The sequence below is a fragment of the Papio anubis genome, chromosome X, assembly GCF_008728515.1.
Source record: "Papio anubis isolate 15944 chromosome X, Panubis1.0, whole genome shotgun sequence".
Taxonomy (NCBI): domain Eukaryota; kingdom Metazoa; phylum Chordata; class Mammalia; order Primates; family Cercopithecidae; genus Papio; species Papio anubis.
The window spans coordinates 78,588,193-78,609,308 of NC_044996.1; the positions used below are offsets into that span (position 1 = coordinate 78,588,193).

Sequence of the window (21,116 nt, forward strand, 5' to 3'; positions counted from 1 at the left end):
GACCACGGTGAAACCCCGTTTCTACTAAAAATACAAAAAATTAGCCGGGCGCGGTGGCGGGCGCCTGTAGTCCCAGCTACTCAGGAGGCTGAGGCAGGAGAATGGCGTGAACCCGGGAGGCGGAGCTTGCAGTGAGCCGAGATTGCGCCACTGCACTCCAGCCTGGGCAACAGAGTGAGACTCCGACTAAAAAAAAAAAAAAAAAAAAAAAAAAGAAATTAAAAAATGTGCATGAGGAAATGTCTCTCTTCTCACTGGATAACCTCATCCACTTCTACCACTTCAGCTACCACCTAGATGTCCACAAATCTCCCCCATGTTCCTGGCTTATATTTTCAGTTGTAGGCTGGCTGTTTCTACTTGGACATTCAGCAATATCCTCAGACATTTATTCAAGTCTGAGTGTGCTCTAGCTCTTTACCCTCTGAGTGTGCCCTAGCTCAGTGAATGATGCTGTCAACCATCCAAGCCAGCAACTCATGCCTCTTCCAACCTCACATCCAACTGGTCACTCTCAATTCTCCTGCCTTTTTATCACCATTACCACTGCCTTAATTCAAGCTTTCATGGTATTTCACCTGGATTATTGCAACATTGTCCTAATTCAGTGATTTTTGGACTTGGATTTCACACCTGGATTTTTTTTTTTTTTTTTAAGACAGTGTCTCGCTCTGCCACCTAGACTAGAGTGCAGTGGCACAATCTTGGCTCACTGCAACCTACACTTCCCAGGTCAAGTGATCCTCTCATCTCAGCCTCCCAAGGAGCTGGGACTACAGATGTGCACCACCACGCCTGGCTAATTTTTCTGTTTTTTGTGGAGACCGTGTTTCACTATGTTGCCCATGTTGTACCTGGAAATTTTTTTTAACAAGAAAAAAGAAATGGAAATGAGAGTCTTTATAGTAGCCAACTTTTTATTGTGCTCAGTAGGGAGTATTTTAAAAAATTATTTGTTATCAAATCACAGAAGATCATTTAACACCAAAAGACAATCAGATAGTCCTTTGTTTAATATGCACTGTATTGTCTTTTTCTCTTCACCATGGACCATGAAACATTGAGACCAAACCCCCAACTCATTAATTTAAAGAGTGAAGGAGATTTTGAATTTCAGGGCTAAGGGGATGGGAAAGGATGGGGAATGAGGGGCAGAGCAGTTAAAGACCCTATGATCAGATCTATTTAATGCTCTAAGCTTCATTTCTCTCAGGTTCTAGAAGTTTCACATGTGATAGAGATTCCAAATGCATATTCTTCACGCCTTGCAGGATTCAGAGGTGTATTCTGGTGAATATGGCCTTAGATAAAGATTCTTCTTGCACAAAATTAGTGGCAGAGTTGGGGTAAGCGAGTGGTCCCATTCTTTTCCCTGTGGTTTCACATCATTTTTGTTCTTCCCTGATAAAAGTTGAGATCATACTAGAGCTCAGGGGGAAGATGGTAGGTCCTTTGTCTAAAGGCATTTGATCTGTCTTGGAACTGAGTTTTGATGGACCTAATTTTGGGGAGGGGTGATTATGGCACTGTTTTAATACAGGTTTCTATTTAAAAGTAATTGGAGCTATAGTTATTAAACATTTTAGGCCACATACCACTTTAAGAAATGAATTAAATCAATGGGCCTTCTCCCCAGAAAAGCAAACATATTCAAAATTTTACATAGAATTTCGTGGAAGTCACAAATTAAAAACTGCTATATTAGGGGCATGAATTCCCTAAAACATCTTCCCCACCTCATAATGGAATCTCAGTCTATCTCCCCTTCACTGACCCAAGATGATAGCTCATTTATTTATTGTCTGCTATGTGTCGGTTACTTTACGTGAATTATAATTTCTCACAACAACCCTGCAAAGGAAGCTTCTTCCCTATTTTACATATAAGAAAATTGGGACAAAGATTGGTGCAGTAAACTTCCTCAAGATTGCACAACAGATAATCTTCAAAGAGTTTCACCAGAGCTGGCAAAGCCCTTTATGTTTGTCTTATCACAATCCCATGTCTGTAACTCAAAATTCATTTACCAGCATAACTGTATTAACTATACCATATCAAAAATATGATAAATATTCATATTAATAGCCATTATTCAATAAATAGTTCACTCTGTGTCAGATATTGTGCTAGATGCTAGGAAAACAAAGAATTGAAATATAAAGCACATGTGTTTCCCTCTAGGCGCTCACAGGCAAAACAGACAGGTATAATTTAATAGTTTAAATTAAAAAACACCCAGTGGCCAATTTAAGATAAAAAATCACATATAAAATAACTAATGATTTGCTGTCCTTAAGTACCTTGGAACAAAAGAACCTCCATCCATCGTTATGGAGGGAACAATGTCACAAAATGCCAGTAGCCTATATCTCACCTTCCATCCTTCTCCCTGTTTTGGAATCAGAGTTGAGAGTGAGCTTAGATCCATCACGTACTAGCTATGTGATTTGGGACCAATCACTCTTTTTTTTTTTTTTTTTTGTCACCCAGGCTGGAGTGCTGTGGCGCTATATCTGCTCACTGCAAACTCCGCCTCCCAGGTTCACGCCATTCTCCTGCCTCAGCCTCACCGAGTAGCTGGGACTACAGGTGCCCGTTACCACGCCTGGCTAATTTTTTGTATTTTTAGCAGAGACGGGGTTTCACCGTGCTAGCCAGGATGGTCTCAATCTCCTAACCTCGTTATCCACCCGCCTCGGCCTCCCAAAGTGCTGGGGTTACAGGCGTGAGCCACCGCGCCCGGCCAGGACCAATTACTTTAATCTCTCTATATCCCAGAGCCTCTAATCACCAGCCTCCACAAAAAAAAAAAAAAAAAAAAAAAAAAAAAAAAACCTGGTATAACAATACTATTGTTCCCATAGGCTTGTTGGGAAGATCAAAGACCTTCTTGTAAAGCCTTGGCACCAGTTGAGCAGTCAGGTCATACTTAACATTTGCTACTTTTTAGTAAATGTTAAGTGTTTTACTAATAGTAAAACACTTTGATTCCTTAGAAATAACTCCATCTCCCTTCCCCAAATACTTCTCCTTTTATTAGGTGTTCATCTAAGAAAATTAGTAAACTCCTGGCTCAAAGAGCCTCTGATCTTCATTTGGAGAAAGATAACATTTTAAAGATAAAATTAGAAGAGTCATTATATTAAACATTTATTATTAGAGTTAATTTATTATCAGTAGCCAAATAAGCTAGTTAAAGCTACACATTATTAATCCAGATTACCTGGGTTCTGCTCCTGGCTTTGCCATTAAATTGGTTTAAGAATTTGAACAGGCCGGGCGCGGTGGCTCAAGCCTGTAATCCCAGCACTTTGGGAGGCCGAGACGGGTGGATCACGAGGTCAGGAGATCGAGACCATCCTGGCTAACACGGTGAAACCCCGTCTCTACTAAAAAAATACAAAAAAATTAGCCGGGCGAGGTGGCGGGTGCCTGTAGTCCCAGCTACTTGGGAGGCTGAGGCAGGAGAATGGCGGGAACCCGGGAGGCGGAGCTTGCAGTGAGCCGAGATCGCGCCACTGCACTCCAGCCCAGGCGACAGAGCGAGACTCCGTCTCAAAAAAAAAAAAAAAAAAAAAGAATTTGAACAAGTCACTTCCCTTCTGGGCCTCAATTTCCTCATCTGGAAAATGGTGGGTTTGGGCTAGATAACATTTAAGAGCATAAAGTGTGAAGTCAGACTGCCCAGATTGAATCCAAGCTTTCCTCTTGATAACAATAAGACCTATCTCAACTTCCTCACCAGTAAAGTGAGAATAATTATGATGCCTATCTCACAGGATTTGAGGGAGAATTAAACGAGATAATGCACAAAAAGCATTTAAAATAGTGACTGGTACATGTATAAAAGGTTCAATAAACATTACCTATTATTATAATATCAAAGGGTCCTTCCCTTTTAAAACCCATGGGCCAGGTGCAGTGGCTCACGCTTGTAATCCTAGCACTTTGTGAGGCCCAGGCAGGCAGATCACTTGAGGTCAGGAGTTCGAGATCAGCCTGGCCAACATGGTGAAACCCTGTCTCTACTAAAAATACAAAAATTAGCCGGGCGTGGCAGTGTGCGGCTGTAATCCCAGCTACTCAGGAGGCTGAGGCACGAGAATCGCTTGAACCTGGGAGGTGGAAGTTGCAGTAAGCCGAGATCACACCGTTGCACTCCAGCATGGGAGACAAGAGTGAAACTCCATCTCAAAAAATAAAAATAAAAATAAGTAAAATCCATGATTCATTTTATTATCTGGGCTGCTGTAGCCAAATTATAGTTTAATGAAGCAACTATGGATATTTGTTCATTAATTCAATTAATTCATTCAACAAATTATTGTTAAGTACCATTTGTGTGTCAGCAACCATGCTAGCTACTGAGAGCAAAATGGAAATTTGACTCTTTCCTGATAAAACTTAATCAAAAACGCACTTCAATTATGAGTATATAATTTAAAACTGAAATAAGAACTCTGAAGGAATATACTTTCATGAGAACCACTGATGAAGAAACCTGACCTGATATTGAGGACGGCACCCTAAGCATGAGTAGGATTTACCTAGGTGAAGAAGAAGTTGGGGATGAGAGTGGGTAACATCCCAGAAAGAGCACATGTGAAGGTCCTTTGGTAGGAAAAGCATGCGGTACTTAGTACTCAAGGAACTAGAAGACAGCCAGTGTGGCTGGAAAGGAGTAGAGAGATGATACCAGAGAGTACTGCTTTACATGTTCCAATTTGGTCACAGTTTATGGGATTTTAACTATGCAAATTTAAGATAGTACAATACAAAATATTGAGAGTTTGACTATGCATGCAACTTTTGAAATAGTTCAAGTAAAAAAATTATCAGGAAGAACATAATCAATTTCAAAGTGGGCAAGTATGTGAAAGATAAGCTGTGTTACGCTATTGCCACATTTTGGTATCACTTTAGTCATTAAATAGAAATACCTTCTGTCTTTTGTCAGAATTATACTAACTTTGGATTATTTGAACTATTGATGGACACACTCCTTAAATAAAATGCAGACAAGCCTCACTTGTCTTTGACTTTGACTTAATCTCGATGGCCCTAGTTTTAACCCCCTGATAGTTAGAACTTTAAGACTCTCCCCAGTTCAGGCATTGTTTCAAACCATAAAATACATAACCATTAATGCACAGTAACTGATATCAGTCTAACTGAATATGTCAAACTATTCTGAAGCTTAAAATTTTAAAAATATGCACCTGTTTCTGTATATTTCCTTAGTAAGTTCTAGAAGGGAAATAAACCCATCATTTTGCATTTTACAAGAGAGTTACTCAATTAACAACTCAATCACTGGATCCCCACAGGAAAGTGAGCATTGGGAATTAAATTTGCCTCAGGTTCTTAAAAAACAAATACACTTTCCTTTTGACTGTTTTAAGCTTAAAATTAAACAAAGAAAATTTATATTCTCACCACACAAGCTCATGTTAAGCAGGTACAGTTTTGCAAATCTCAAAAGCTTTTATCACATGTTTAAATTAAAACAGCTTATAAATATTTTTGAAGTATTGAAACTACCAAAGTGAGAAAGTTGAATTACAATAGATCAACTAAATCAGGCAGCATCCACTCTTCTGCAAATCAGTAACTTTGCATTGACTTACCAACTCTTCCCCGATATGTCCTGTTGATCAGGAGAAGACGTGACTATTTAGCCTTTCCTATTGATGGTATAATAAAAATAACTTTTAAATTTTTGCCCTCTTTTACTTTTTTTTTTTTTCTTTTTATTTGAGACAGAGTCTCACTCTGTCGCCCAGGCTGGAGTGCGGTGGCACGATTTCAGCTCACTGCAACCTCCGCCTCCCAGGTTCAAGCGATTGTCCTGCCTCAACCTCCCAAGTAGCGAGGATTACAGGTGCCCACCACCACACCTGGCTAATTTTTGTATTTTTAGTACAGACAGGGTTTCACCATGTTGGTCAGGTTGGTCTCAAACTCCTGACCTCAGGTGATCTGCCCAAAGTGTTGGGATCACAGGCATGAGCCACCACTCCCAGCCTTTTTGGTTGTTGTTTTTAGAGACAGGGTCTCACTCTGGTGCCCAAGATGGAGCACAGTGGCATGATCATGGCTCACTGCAGCCTCAACCTCCTGAGTTTGCCTTTCTTAAAATAAATTCTTTTGCATTGATTATTTGGAAAGAATTATTTGAGAAGTGAGTTATTCCCCCATGATTCTATAATGGATAAAATAAAAAATTGGGAGAATAAATTGTTCATAACCTCATAGTCATGGTATACTCTGTCCTGTCGACTAGATGGTTGAAAAATGGAGGTCTGAATGATAGATTCTTAGAACATGCCTTGAGATATAATTTACATACCATAAAATTCAGCCACTAAGTGTAATATTCAATAATTTTTGAAAAATTTACTAAATTATTTAACAATTGCCATAATCCAGTTTTACAACATTTCCATTACCCCCATAAGATACCTTATTCCAAAGCCATATACGACAAACCCACAGTCAAGATTATACTTAATGGGCAAAAGCTGGAAGCATTCCCCTTGAAAACAGGCACAAGACAAGAACGCCCTCTTATCACTCCTATTCAACATGATATTGGAAGTCTTGGCCAGGGCAATCAGGCAAGAGAAAGAAATAAGGGCATCCAAATAGAAAAAGAGAAAGTCAAACTATCCCTGTTTGCAGACAACATGATCCTACATCTAGAAAACCCCATAGTCTCAACCCAAAAGCTTCTTCAGCTCATGACTTCAGCAAAGTTTCAGGACACAAAATCAATGTGAAAAAATTGCTAAGATTCCTATACATTTCTGTACAACAACAGTCAAGCCGAGAGCCAAATCAGGAACAAAATCCCATTCACAATTGCCACAAAAAGAATAAAATACATAGGAACACAGCTAACTAGGGAGGTGAAAGAACTCCACAAGGAGAACTACAAACCACTGCTCAAAGAAATCAGAGATGACACAAACAAATGGAAAGCATTCCATGCTCGTGGAGAGGAAGAATCAATATCTTTTAAAAGGCCATACTTTCTCGGCTTTTAGAAACTGAAAAAAATAAAATGGCAATTGTGCCCAAAACAGTTTATAAATTCAGTGCTATTCTTATTAAACTAACATTGAGATTCTTCACAGAACTGAGAAAAAAAACTATTTTAAAATTCATATGGAACCAAAACAGAGCCCAAATAGCCAAGGCAATCCTAAGCAAAAAGAGCAAAGCTGGAAGCATCATGCTACCTGATTTCAAACTACACTACAGGACTACAGAAACCAAAACAGTATGGTACTGGTACAAAAACAGACACATAGACCAATAGAACAGAATAAAGAATCTAGAAATAAGACTACACACCTACAACTGTCTGATCTTCAAAAAACCAGACAAAAAAAAAAGAGCAATGGGGAAAGGAATCCCTATTCAATAAATGCTGCTGGAAAAACTGGCTAGCTATATGCAGAAGATTGACACTGGACCCCTTCCTTACACCGTGTACAAGAATTAATTCAAGATGGATTAAAGACTTAAACGTAAAATCCAAAACTATAAAAACCCTAGAAGACAACATAAGCAATACCATTCAGAACATATACCCTGGCAAAGATTTCATGAGGAAGACTCCAAAAGAAATTGCAATAAAAGCAAAAATTGATAAATGGGATCTAATTAAACTAAAGAGCTTCTGCACAGCAAAAGAACCTATCAATAGCGTAAACAGACAACCTACAGAATGCGAGAAAATATTTGCAAACTATGCATCTGACAAAGGTCTACTATCTGACATCTATAAGGAACTTAAAATTACAAAAAAAAAAAAACATTTAAAAGTGAGCAAAGGACACGAACAGACATTTCACATTTTCATTTTTGAAAATCTTCATTTTCAAAAGAAGATATATATGTGGCCTACATGCATATGAAAAAAAGCTCAACATCACTAATCATTAGAGAAATGCAAATTAAAACCACAATGAGATACCATTTCACACCAATCAGAATGGCTATTATTAAAAAGCCAAAAAATAACATCCTGGCGAGGTTGTGGAGAAAAAGAAACACCTATATAACGTTGGTGGGAGTGTAAATTAATTCAACCATTATGGAAGACAGTGTGGCAAGTCCTTGAAGACCTAAAGACAGAAATACTATCGACCCAACAATCCTATTACCAGGTATATACCCAAAGGAATATAAATCATTCCATTATAAAGACACATGCAGACATATATTCATTGCCACACTGTTTCCAGTAGCGAAGACATAGAATCAACCTAAATATCTATCAATGGTAGACCAGATAGAGAAAATGTGCTACATATACACCATGAGATACTATGCAGACATAAAAAAGAACAACATCGTGTCCTTTGCAGGGACATGGATGGAGCTGGAGGCCATTATCCTTAGCAAACTAATGCAGGAACAGGAAACCAAATACTGCATGTTCTTACTTATAAGGGGGCACTAAATGATGAGGACACATGGACATGTAGAGGGGAACAATACACACTGGGGCCTATTGAAGGGTGGGGGTGGGAGGAGGGAGAGAATCATGAAAAAAACTAATACCCGGGTGATGAAATAATCTGTACAACGAACTCCCATGACACAAGTTTACCTATGCAACAAACCTGCATATGGACCCCTGAACATAACATAAAAGTTTTTTTTAAAAGAAAGATACCTTATTCCTGTTTACATTGAATCCCTGTTTCCAGCTCCATATAAGAGCAACCACTAATCTTTCTGTCTCTATAGATTTGCCTTTACATCACATTTCATTTAAATGGAATCATATAATATGTAGTCTTTTGTGTCTGGCTTCAATTAGCATAATGTTTTTGAGTTTCATCCATGTGATAGCATGTATCAGTATTCCATTCCTTTTTATGGCTAAATAGTATTCCATTGTATGGCTATAGCACATTTTGTCTATCCAGTCATCAATTGAGACAATTGGGTCGTTTCCACTTTCTGAGTATTGTAAATAGTGCTGCTGTGAACATTTGTGCACAAGCTTTTGTGTGGACATATGTTTTCAATTCTTTTGGGTAGATTACCAAGAGTGGAACTGCTTGGTCATTGGGACCTCTATGTTGAATATTTGAAGAAACGGCCACATTGTTTTCTAAAGTGGTTGTGATATTTTACATTCCCACAAACAATGATTAAGGGTTCCAGTTTCTCCACATTGTAATCAACATTTGTCTGTTGTACTGATTACAGTCATTCCAGTAATTGTAGAGTGGTATCTCATACTGGTATTTAGTATCTTTTCATGTACTTCTTAGCCATTCCTTTATCTTCCTTGGAAACATGTCTATTCCAATATTTTTTGCCCATTTTTAATTGGATTATTTGTCTCATTATTTAATTTTTAGAGTTCTTTTATATTCTAAATGCAACTTCTTTTTCAGAAATATGATATGCAAAACTTTTCCCTGCACAGTGACTGTCTTCTTTCCTTTTTTTATCGATATATAACTTATACATATTTTGGGGGTATACATGATATTTTGATACATGCATACAATTTGTAATGATCATGATCAAATCAGAGTAATTGGAATATCTATCACCTTGAACTTTTATCTTTTCTTTATGTTGACAACATTCCAATTCTTCTTGTCTAGCTTTTTTGAAATATACAATATATTATTGTTAACTATAGACACCCAATTGTACTATAGAACATTAGCTCTTATTCCTTCTATCAAACTGTATTTTTGTACACATTAACACACCTCACTTCATTTCCCCTCCCCTCTACTATTCCCAGCCTCTGGTAATTGCCAATCAACTCTCTACCTCCATGAGATCTAATTTTAGCTTCCATTGATAAGTGAGAACATGTGATATTTGTCTTTCTGTGCTTGGCTTATTTTGCTTAACATAATGAACTACAGTTCCATCAATGTTGCTGCAAATGACAGGATTTCACTTTTTTATGGCTGAATAATATCCCATTGTGTATATATACCACATTTTCTTTTTTCATTCTTCTGTTGATGGACACTTAGGTTGATTCCATATCTTGGCTTTGGTAAGCAGTGCTGCAATAAACATGGGAGTACAGATATCTCTTCAATATACTGATTTCCTTTTTTTTGGAGGGGGGTATGCATTCCATAGTGGCTGTACTAATTTATGTTCCCACCAACGGGTTATGAGGGTTCCTTTTCTCTACGTCCTCACCAGTATCTGTTATTTTTCGTTTTTGTTTTTTGTTTTTGTTTTTTTTATTATACTTTAAGTTCTAGGGTACATGTGCATAACGTGCAGGTTTGTTACATATGTATACTTGTGCCATGTTGGTGTGCTGCACCCATTTTTCGCTTTTTTAATAAAAGCCATTTTAATTGGGGTGAAATATTACATTATTGTAGGGTTTTTTTTTTTTTTTTTTTTTTTTTTTTTACTGGTGTGAGCCACCGCACCTGGCCCAGAGTTTTATTCTTTAGAGGAAGTCAGTGCCCATCACTTTCCCTGTCTACAGACAAATAAAAAGCTGCTCTCTCCAGAGGGGCGGCAGCAGTCCTGCATGGTCCAGTGAGACCCAGAAGGTTTCAGGAGACTTTCAGTCCTGAGTCCCTTTCAGTCATCGTCTTCTGAGTCTGACTTTTCTGCGGACTCGGATGCGCTCTCCCATGTGCTGGAACCTTCCCAACTGTGAATCCCACATGTGTTTGATGGTCACCTTGAATTCAGCCATCTCGTATCCAAAAAGCTTCAGGACGCGAGCCTGCTCTGGGGTCAGCACGTCGCCCTCCTTGCATACCTCGTAGTCAGATAGCAGAGTCACCACACCTCTCTTGAGGGTGGTGGGCAGGTCCAGCTGCCTGAGCTGTGACTGCATGGAGTGGGGGAACTGCTCCAGAGGCCCTGGGTCCAGGCTCACAGTGAAAGCTGCTTTGTTACCAGCTCGGGTGTTGTCCATTTCTGTGTATTTCGTGAACCACTCATTCACCTCCTCCTTTGTGCGGTTGGTGAACAGGAAACCCATCTCACCCCTCAACCTTTTGCTGACCTGGTACAGGTTGTCTTTGTACTCATCAGATGGGCTCCGACCGAAGGCCACCATCATCGCCTTGTTTTTGCCAAAGAACATCAGGCTGTGCTTCCAGGCGTTCTGGATGTCCTTCAGCTTGCTGTTACTCATGTTGGCCACAGAGAAGATGAAAAGGTACTTGTAGGTGTCCACACATTTCCGAAGCTCTTCCATCAGGTTTTGTTTCAATTCCAAGCCTTTATTGGCAGTTTTGGTTAAGGAGACTTTCTTGTCGCGCTTGGATTTGGGCATCGCACTGAATCCACATTATTGTAGTTTTGACTTGCATTTCCCTGATGATTAGTGATGTTGAGTATTTTTAATATACCCAATGGCCATTTGTATATTTTGAGAACTGTCTACTCATATCTTTTAGTCATATTTAAATTTGATTATTTGTTATTTTGCTATTGAGTTGTTTGCCATTAATGGCAAAAACCACAATTACTTTGGCACCAACCTATTATTTTATCTTGACATAATCTCATTTGTTTATTTTTGCATTTTTGCCTATGCTTTTGAGGTCTTACTTAAAATGTATTTGCCCAGAACAATGTTTTGAAGCAGTTGGATAAAAAACAAGACTCAACTATATACTGCATATAAGAAACTCACTTCACCTATAAAGACATACGTGGATGTAAAGTAAAGAGATGGAAAAAGATATTCCATGCAAATCGAAACCAAAAAGAGCAGGATTATCTATACTTATATCAGATAAAATAGACTTCAAGTCATAGAATATAAAAAGAGACAAAGTAGGTCAATTTATAATGATAAAGGGGTCAATTCAGCAAGAAGACATAACAATTGTAAATTTACATGCATTCAACACTGGAGCACCCAAATATATAAAGCAAACTTTAATAGATCTAAAGGGGCAGATAGATTGCAATACAATAATAGCAGGGGACATTTAATAATGAACAATTTTGGAATATTGGCACTATTTCTTCTTTAAATGTTTGATTGAATTACCAGGGAAACCACCCACATCTGGGTTTTCTTTATGAGAAATTTTTAATTATATATTCAATTTCTTTAGTTGTTATAGATCTACTCAGATTTTCTGTTTCTTTTAAAGTCTGTGTTGGTAATTTGTGTCTTTCTGGGAATTTGTCCATTTCATCTAAGTCTTCTAATTTATTGGATTATTTGTTTACAATATTTCTTTATAATCCTCTTAATGTCTGTACGTTCATTGCTGATGTCCCCTCTTGTATTCCTGATTTTGGTGATGTGTATCTTCTCTCTTTTGTTTTGGTCAGTTTAGCCAAAGATTTCTCAAGTTTTGTTGATCATTTCAAAGAACAATTTTTTTTGTTTCATTGATTTTCCCAGTTGTTTTTCTGTTTTATATTTTATTTATGCCTGCTCTAATTTTATTTATGTCTGCTCCATATCTTTGTCATGGGTTTATTTTGCTCTTCTTTTTCTGGATTCTGAAGGTGAAATATTAGATTACTGATTTAAGAGCTTCTTTTGTAATACAGATATTTAAAGCTATGTATTTTATCCTAAGCACTAAGTTAGCTACACCCCATAGATTTTATATGTTGTGTTTTCATTTTCATTCAGTTCAAAATACTTTCTAATCTTCTTTGTGATTTCTTCTTTGATCCATGGACTATTTGGCTATATATAGTTTAATTTCCAAGTATTTCGGATTTTGCAAATGCCTTTCTATTGATCTATAATTTAATTTTCTTGTGGTCAGAGAATATATTCAGCATGATTTCAATCCTTTTAAGTTGTTGAGACTTATATAGGTATAGCATATAGTCTACCCTGGGGAATAGTTCATGTGCACTTTTGAAAGGATGTGAATTTTACTGTGGTTGGATGCAGTCTTCTGTAGATATCAGTTAGTCAAATTGATTAATAGTGTTCTTCAAGTTGTTTTAATACTTACAGATTAACCATCTAGCAGTTCTATTAATTTTTTAGTTTCTAACTATTATTGTAAAATTGTCTGTTTTATTCAATTCTGTCACCTTTGTTTTAAGTATTTTTAGGGCTTTGTTGTTAGATAAAAACATGTTTATAATATTTACATCTTTCTATAAATTGTCAATTTTTGCCTGGTGTGGTGGCTTACGTCTGTAATCCCAGCCCTTTGGTAGGCCGAGGCGGGCGGATCACCTGAGGTCAGGCATTTGAGATCAGCCTGGACAACATGGCAAAGCCCTGTCTCTACTAAAAATAGAAAAATTAGCTGGGTGTGGTGGCACATGCCTGTAGTCCCAAACTACTCAAGAGGCTGAGTCAGGAGGATCGCTTGAACCCAGGAGGTGGAGGTTGCAGTGAGCTGAGATTACACCACTGCACTCCAGCCTGAGCAAAGAGTGAGATTCTGTCTCAAAACAAATTGTCAATTTTATCAAGACAAAATATGTCTCTGTCTCGTAACAATTTTTGTTTTAAAGCCTATTCTGTGTGGTATTAAAATAGCAATTTCAGCTCTCTTATGGTTACTGTTTGCATGGTGTATCTTTTTCCATCCACTTACTTTCAACCTGTTTGTGGCTTTAAATCTGAAGTGTATCTCTTGTAGGCAGGAAATAGTTGCATCCTGTATTTCACTTATCCAATCTGACAATCTATGTTTACATTGGGTTCCTTAATTTACTTATTTAATGTAACTTTATGTAGTTGGATTTATGTCTGCTATCTGGCTATTTTTTCCATACATGTCTCTTGCCTTCATTAATCTTATCCTTTTTCTTCACTACCTATTTTTGTTGAATAGATATTTTCTAATATACCATTTTAATTCCTTTGTAGTTGTTTTTTAATATATTTTGAGTTGTTTTCTTAGGGTTGTTGTTGGGATTATAATTTGCATCTTAAAATAATCTACTTTGAATTAATCCTAATTTCACTCTGGTAGTATATACAAACTCCTCCACAATAGCTCCCTTCCATCTCTTCTCAATACTACTGCTTTTATGCAAATTATATCTTTATATGTTGTTTGTTTTTTTACACAGAGTTCACTCTTGCTACCCAGGCTGGAGTGTAATGGCACAATCTCGGCTCACTGCAACCTCCACCTCCAGGGTTCAAACAATTCCCGTGCCTCAGCCTCCCAAGTAGCTGGGATTACAGGTGCCCGTCACCAAGCCCAGCTAATTTTTTGTATTTTTAGTAGAGACAAGGTTTCACCATGTTGGCCAGTCTGGTCTCGAGCTCCTGACCTCAAGTGGTCCACCTGCCTTGGCCTCCCAAAGTGCTGGGATTACAGGCATGAGTCACCCCACCTGGCCATCTTTATATGTTATATGCCCAACAATACAGTTTTAAATTCTTTTACACAATTTAATTATTTTATTCAATGTTTTAAAAACTAAGAGAAGATTTAAATATATATTTATTCTGTCTATTATATTTACTTATGGAATTACTTTACCTGTGTTCTTTGTTTCTTCATAACATATTCAAATTACCATCGGGTTTTATATATTTTCAGCCCGAAAACTTCTTTTGGAATTTCTTGTAAGGCAGGTCTGATGGCAATGAATTTTCTCAGTCTTTGTTTAACTAGGAAAGTTTTTATTTCATTTTCCTTTTTGAAAGATATAATTCTTGGTGGACAGTTTTTTTCTTTCAACACTTTGAACATCATCCCACTGCCTTCTGGCTCCATGGTGTCTAATGGGAGGTCAGCTGCTATTCTTATTAGGATATTTTTGTGAGTCATTTTGTATTGTTGCTTTCAAGATTGTCTGTTTTTCAACAGTTTTTTTGTGGTGAATCTAGGTGTGGACTTCTTTTAGCTTCACTACTTGGAGTTTGTTGAGCTTCTTGAAAGTGTAAATTAATGTTTTTGCCATATTTTGGGAGTTTTCATCCATTATTCCTTTGAATATTTTTTTCTGTTCCTTTTTTTCTCTCCTCTCTTTCCATTGCTCCCATTATGCATGTTAGTGTGCTTAACGGGTGTATTAGGGTTCTCCAGAGGGACAGAACTAATAGGATATATGTATATATGGAAAGAAGTTTAATGGAGAGAATTAGCTCACATGATCACAAGGCAAATTCCCATGATAGGTTGTCTGCAAGCTGAGGAAAAAAGAAGCCACTAGTGGCTCAGTCCAAGTCCAAAAGCCTCAAAAGTAGGGAAGCCAACAATGCAGCCTTCAGTCTATGGCCAAAGGCCCAAGAGGCCCCAGCAAACCAATAGTCCAAAGGCTGAAGAACCTAAAGTCTCATGTCTAAGGACAGGAGGAACAGAAGGAAGCATCCAGCATGGAAGAAAGATGAGAGCCAGAAGACTCAGCTTATCCCACCTTCTTCTGCCTGCTTTGTTCTAGCCATGCTGGCTAGCTGAGTGGATGGTGCCCACCCACACTGAGAGTGGGTCTTCCTCTCCCAGTCCACTGACTCAAATATCAATCTCCTCTGGCAGCACACCCACAGACACATCCAGAAACAATACTTTACCAGCTGTTTAGGCATCCTTCAGTCCAATAAAGTTGACACCTAATATTAACCATCACAAAAGTGTACTAAATTTCTCTAAGTCTCTGTTCATTCTTCTTTGTTCTTTTTTCTCTGTGTTCTTTAGGTTGCATATCCCTATTAATCTGTCTCCAAGTTCACTGATTATTTCCTCTTTCAGCTCAAACCTGCTGCTGTGCCACTCTAGTGAATTTCTTTATTCAGTTATTTGACTTTTCAATTCCAGAATTTCTATTTGGCTTTTTTTTCCAATTTCCATCTCTTTATTGATAGTCTCTGTTTTATGAGTCATTGTAGTAATACTTCCCCTTAACTTTTTTTTTTTTTTTTTTTTTTTTTTTTACGGAGTCTCACTCTGTCACCAGACTGGAGTGCAGTGGTGCAATTCCCTTAACTTTTAAAGCATGGCTTCCTTTACTTCTCTGAACATATTTATAAAAACATGCTTGAAGTCTTTTTTAACTAAGTTCAACTTACGGTCTCCTTTAGAGACAGTTTCTGTTCGTAGATTTTTATTTCTATGTATGGGCCACACTTTCTTATTTCTTTGCATGTCTCATAAATTTTTGTTGACAACTGAATATATTTTAGATAAAATATTGTAGCAACTATCGATTATGTTCTTCTCCCCACCCCTCCCAGTGATTGCTGTTGCTTCTGGGGGATTTTGTTGTTAATGTTATTTTTTGTTTGTATATTTAGTGATTTGCCTGGACGAAATATACAGTACCTGTCTTCCCTCCAATGTGGAACCACTGAATTGTCTAATCTGTTGTTTTTCTTAATTGTTTTTATTTTTAAGTTTGGCTTCTGCTATGGTCTGCATATTTGTGTACCCCCAAAATTTATATGCTGAAATCTAACCCCCAAGATGATAGTATTAAGAGATGAGGACATTGAGTTAATTAGGTCATGAGGGCTCCATCCTCATGAGTGAGATTGGTGCCTTTATAAAAGAGGCTTACAGGAGCCCTTTTGCCTTCCTGCCATGTGAGGACACTGTGAAAGGACACAGTGAGAAGGTGCCATTTTTGAAGCAGAGAGTGAGCCCTTACCAGACTTCAAATCCGCTAGTCACTTGATCTTGGATTTCCCAGCCTCTGAAACTGTGAACAATAAACTTCTGTTGTTGGTAAATTACTCAGTCTGTGGCATTTTTGTTATGCATTTTGTTTTACGGCATTTTTGTCACAGTTGCCCAAATGGACTAAGACAGCTTCCTAGGAGTCATCCCTAGATCAGCATTGCTTAGTGGCCAACAAATATTGGTCAATGTTAAACGGGTTGTACTTGAAGACCTTGAGCGAATAAAGCTTCCACTTTTTGCTGAGATGATTTTGGGGTTGGGGCATGCATTCAAAGTTAATCCAGTTAATTGAGCTTCCTTGGCTTTTACTTTCTGCTTATGCGGAGCCTCCCCATCTTCTGGGTGTGAGTAGATAACTAGGGCCCTCTCTGGTCTTTGCTTAGTGTGTTCTTAGCCCTGCACATGCACACAGACTTCCAGATTCCTCAAGAATATGACAGCCTTTTCAAAAACCTTCTAAAGTTATCTCATTCCCCAGATCTCCACTTAACATTTTTGGATGGTCTCTAGTTTGCTCAACCAGTATCATAGCCTCAGACAGTTATGGCATTAGCCTTTCATTTTTTGACACTGGTCACTATTGTTTTCAATAATATCCCTGGGCCTTTGGACTTCAGCAGAGCTCCAAGTCAGATCGCCACCCCCAGACAGGAGCCAAGCTAATTGTCTTCATAAATACTGCAGCACAGAATTAGGCAGGTGGGGTAGGGGGAGGAAGGATGGGAGCAACCTCAAGTTAAAAACATCCCACTGTTTTTACGGAGATTCAGTAGTTTTTCTTGAACAAATGCTTTTCAGTTTATTGTGTCCCTCTGCTTAATGTTCAGAGTTCTGAAATGCTTGTTTTAATAATTTTACCAGTTTATCACTGCTTTTTTTGAGGTGGGATCTCACTCTGTCACCCAGGCTGGGGTGCAGTGGCACAGTCATAGCTCACTATAACCTCGACCTCCTGGCCTCAAGAAATCCTTTTTCCTCAGCCTCACAAAGCACTGGGATTACAGGCATGAGCCACCATGCCCAGCCTATCATTGTTTTTGTGGGGGGTTAATTTGCCAAGGTCCTCACTCTGCCTGAATTATAGACTTTGTTTCATTTGCAGTTTTTAAAATCTTGTTATTCCTCTTGCTCAAAACATTTATTTTTTAATTGACAGATAAAATTGTATGCATTTATTGTGTACAACATGATGTTTTGAAGTATATATGTGTTATGGAGTGGCTAAATCTAATAATTTACATATGCATTACCTCATTTGATTATCATTTTGTAGTAAAAACGCTTAACATTCACACTCTAAGCATTTTTCAAGAATACACTATTGATGCTATGAGCCACATCTTAGACTTCTCTAGCATTTCTCCAATGGCGTGATATAGTGCTGAACATAGAACAGATATGCCTGGAAGGCTTTTTGATCACTAGAAAGCTACCATAGATTATTCTGTCCAATGAGGAATTGATATATTTCACCACACAAATAATTGCAAATAAATGCAGAAATAATGTCTGACTAAATGTTCTGATGCACAGCTGGGATATGAACCACAATTTTGTATGTTATGTTTGTGGTCTGCTTTAGAGTTTTCAATGTACTTTCTTTTTTAAAATTTTTTATTATACTTTAAGTTCTAGGGTACATGTGCACAACGTGCAGGTTTGTTACATATGTATACATGTGCCGTGTTGGTGTGCTGCATCCATTAACTCGTCATTTATTTTAGGTATATCTCCTAATGCTATCCCTCCCCCCTCCTCCCACCCCATGACAGGCCCCGGTGTGAGATGTTCCCCTTCCTGTGTCCAAGTGTTCTCATTGTTCAATTCCCACCTATGAGTGAGAACATGCGGTGTTTGGTTTTCTGTGCTTGTGATAGTTTGCTGAGAATGATGGTTTCCAGCTGCATCCATGTCCCTACAAAGAACATGAACTCATCCTTTTTTATGGCCACATAGTATTCCACGCAATGCACTTTCTTTTTTTTTTTTTTTTAATTTATTTATTATTATTATACTTTAAGTTGTAGGGTACATGTGCATAACGTGCAGGTTTGTTACATATGTATACTTGTGCCATGTTGGTGTGCTGCACCCATCAACTCGTCATTTACATCAGGTATAACTCCCAATGCAATCTCTCCCCCCTCCCCCTTCCCCATGATAGGCCCTGGTGTGTGATGTTCCCCTTCCTGAGTCCAAGTGATCTCATTGTTCGGTTCCCATCTATGAGTGAGAACATGCGGTGTTTGGTTTTCATTTCTTGTGATAGTTTGCTAAGAATCATGGTTTCCAGCTGCAACCATGTCCCTACAAAGGACACAAACTCATCCTTTTTTATGGCTGCATAGTATTCCATGGTGTATATGTGCCACATTTTCTTAATCCAATCTGTCACTGATGGACATTTGGGTTGATTCCAAGTCTTTGCTATTGTGAATAGTGCTGCAATAAACATACGTATGCATGTGTCTTTATAGCAGCATAATTTATAATCCTTTGGGTATATACCCAGTAATGGGATGGCTGGGTCATATGGTACATCTAGTTCTAGATCCTTGAGGAATCGCCATATTGTTTTCCATAATGGTTGAACTAGTTTACAATCCCACCAACAGTGTAAAAGCGTTCCTATTTCTCCACATCCTCTCCAGCACCTGTTGTTTCCTGACTTTTTAATGATTGCCATTCTAACTGGTGTGAGATGGTATCTCATTGTGGTTTTGATTTGCATTTCTCTGATGACCAGTGATGATGAGCATTTTTTCATGTGTCTGTTGGCTGCATAGATGTCTTCTTTAGAGAAGTGTCTCTTCGTATCCTTTGCCCACTTTCTGATGGGTTTGTTTCTTTTCTTGTAAATTTGTTTGAGTTCTTTGTAGATTCTAGTTATTAGCCCTTTATCAGATGGGTAGATTGCAAAAATTTTCTCCCATTCTGTAGGTTGCCTGTTCACTCTGATGGTAGTTTCTTTAGCCATGCAGAAGCTCTTTCGTTTAATTAGATCCCATTTGTCTATTTTGGCTTTTGTTGCCATTGCTTTTGGTGTTTTAGATGTGAAGTACTTGCCCATGCCTATGTCCTGAATGGTACTACCTAGGTTTTCTTCTAGGGTTTTTATGGTTTTAGGTCTAACATTTAAGTCTTTAATTCATCTTCAATTAATTTTTGTCTAAGGTGTAAGGAAGGGATCCAGTTTCAGCTTTCCGCATATGGCTAGCCAGTTTTCCCAACACCGTTTATTAAATAGGGAATCCTTTCCCCATTTCTTGTTTTTGTCAGGTTTGTCAAAGATCAGATGGCTGTAGATATGTGGTGTTATTTCTGAGACCTCTATTCTGTTGCATTGGTCTATATCTCTGTTTTGGTACCAGTACCATGCTGTTTTGGTTACTGCAGCCTTGTAGTATAGTTTGAAGTCAGGTAGCGTGATGCCTCTAGCTTTGTTCTTTTGGCTTGGGATTGTCTTGGCAATGTGGGCTCTTTTTTGGTTCCATATGAACTTTAAAGTAGTTTTTTCCAATTCTGTCAAGAAAGTCATTGGTAGTTTGACAGGGATGGCATTGAATCTATAAATTACCTTGGGTAGTACAGCTATTTTCATGATATTGATTCTTCCTATCCATGAGCATGGAATGTTCTTCCATTTGTTTGTGTCCTCTTTTATTTTGTTGAGCAGTGGTTTGTAGTTCTCCTTGAAGAGGTCCTTCACATCCCTTGTAAGTTGGATTCCTAGATATTTTATTCCCTTTGTAGCAATTATTAATGGGAGCTCACTGATGATTTGGCTCTCTGTTTGTCTGTTACTAGTGTATAGCAATGCTTGCGATTTTTGCACATTGATTTTGTATCCTGAGAATTTGCTGAAGTTACTTACCAGCTTAAGGAGATTTGGGGCTGAGACGATGGGGTTTTCTAAATATACAATCATGTCATCTGCAAACACTGAAAATTTGAATTCCCCTTCTCCTAATTGAATACCCTTTATTTCTTTCTCTTGCCTGATTGCCCTGGCCAGAACTTCCAATACTATGTTGAACAGGAGTGGTGAGAGAGGGAGTCCTTGTCTTGTGCCAGTTTTCAAAGGGAATGCTTCCAGTTTTTCCTCATTCAATATGATATTGGCTGTGGGTTTGTCATAAATAGCTCTTACCATTTTGAGATACATTCCATCAATACCTAGTTTATTGAGAGTTTTTAGCATGAAGGGCTGTTGAATTTTGTCGAAGGCCTTTTCTACATCTATTGAGATAATCATGTGGTTTTTGTCGTTGGTTCTGTTTATGTGATGGATTATGTTTATTCATTTGCGTATGCTGAACCAGCCTTGCATCCCAGCGATGAAGCCCACCTGACCATGGTGGGTAAGCTTTTTGATGTACTGCTGGATTCAGTTTGCCAGTATTTTATTGAGGATTTTTGCATCGAAGTTCATCAGGGATATTAGTCTAAAATTCTCTTTTTTGTGGGTGTCTCTCTGCCAGGCTTTGGTATCAGGATGATATTGGCCTCATAAAATGA

At 38.1% G+C, this 21,116-nt stretch overlaps 1 pseudogene across 1 annotated transcript; it reads right to left on the reverse strand.

Moving 5' to 3' along the window:
• Window positions 1-10,394: 10,394 nt before the first annotated feature.
• On the reverse strand, window positions 10,395-11,521 carry LOC101005852 (annotated as a pseudogene). Its single transcript, XR_163365.5, has one exon. The product of XR_163365.5 is annotated as an mRNA turnover protein 4 homolog pseudogene (transcript).
• Between the last annotated feature and the right edge of the window lie 9,595 nt (window positions 11,522-21,116).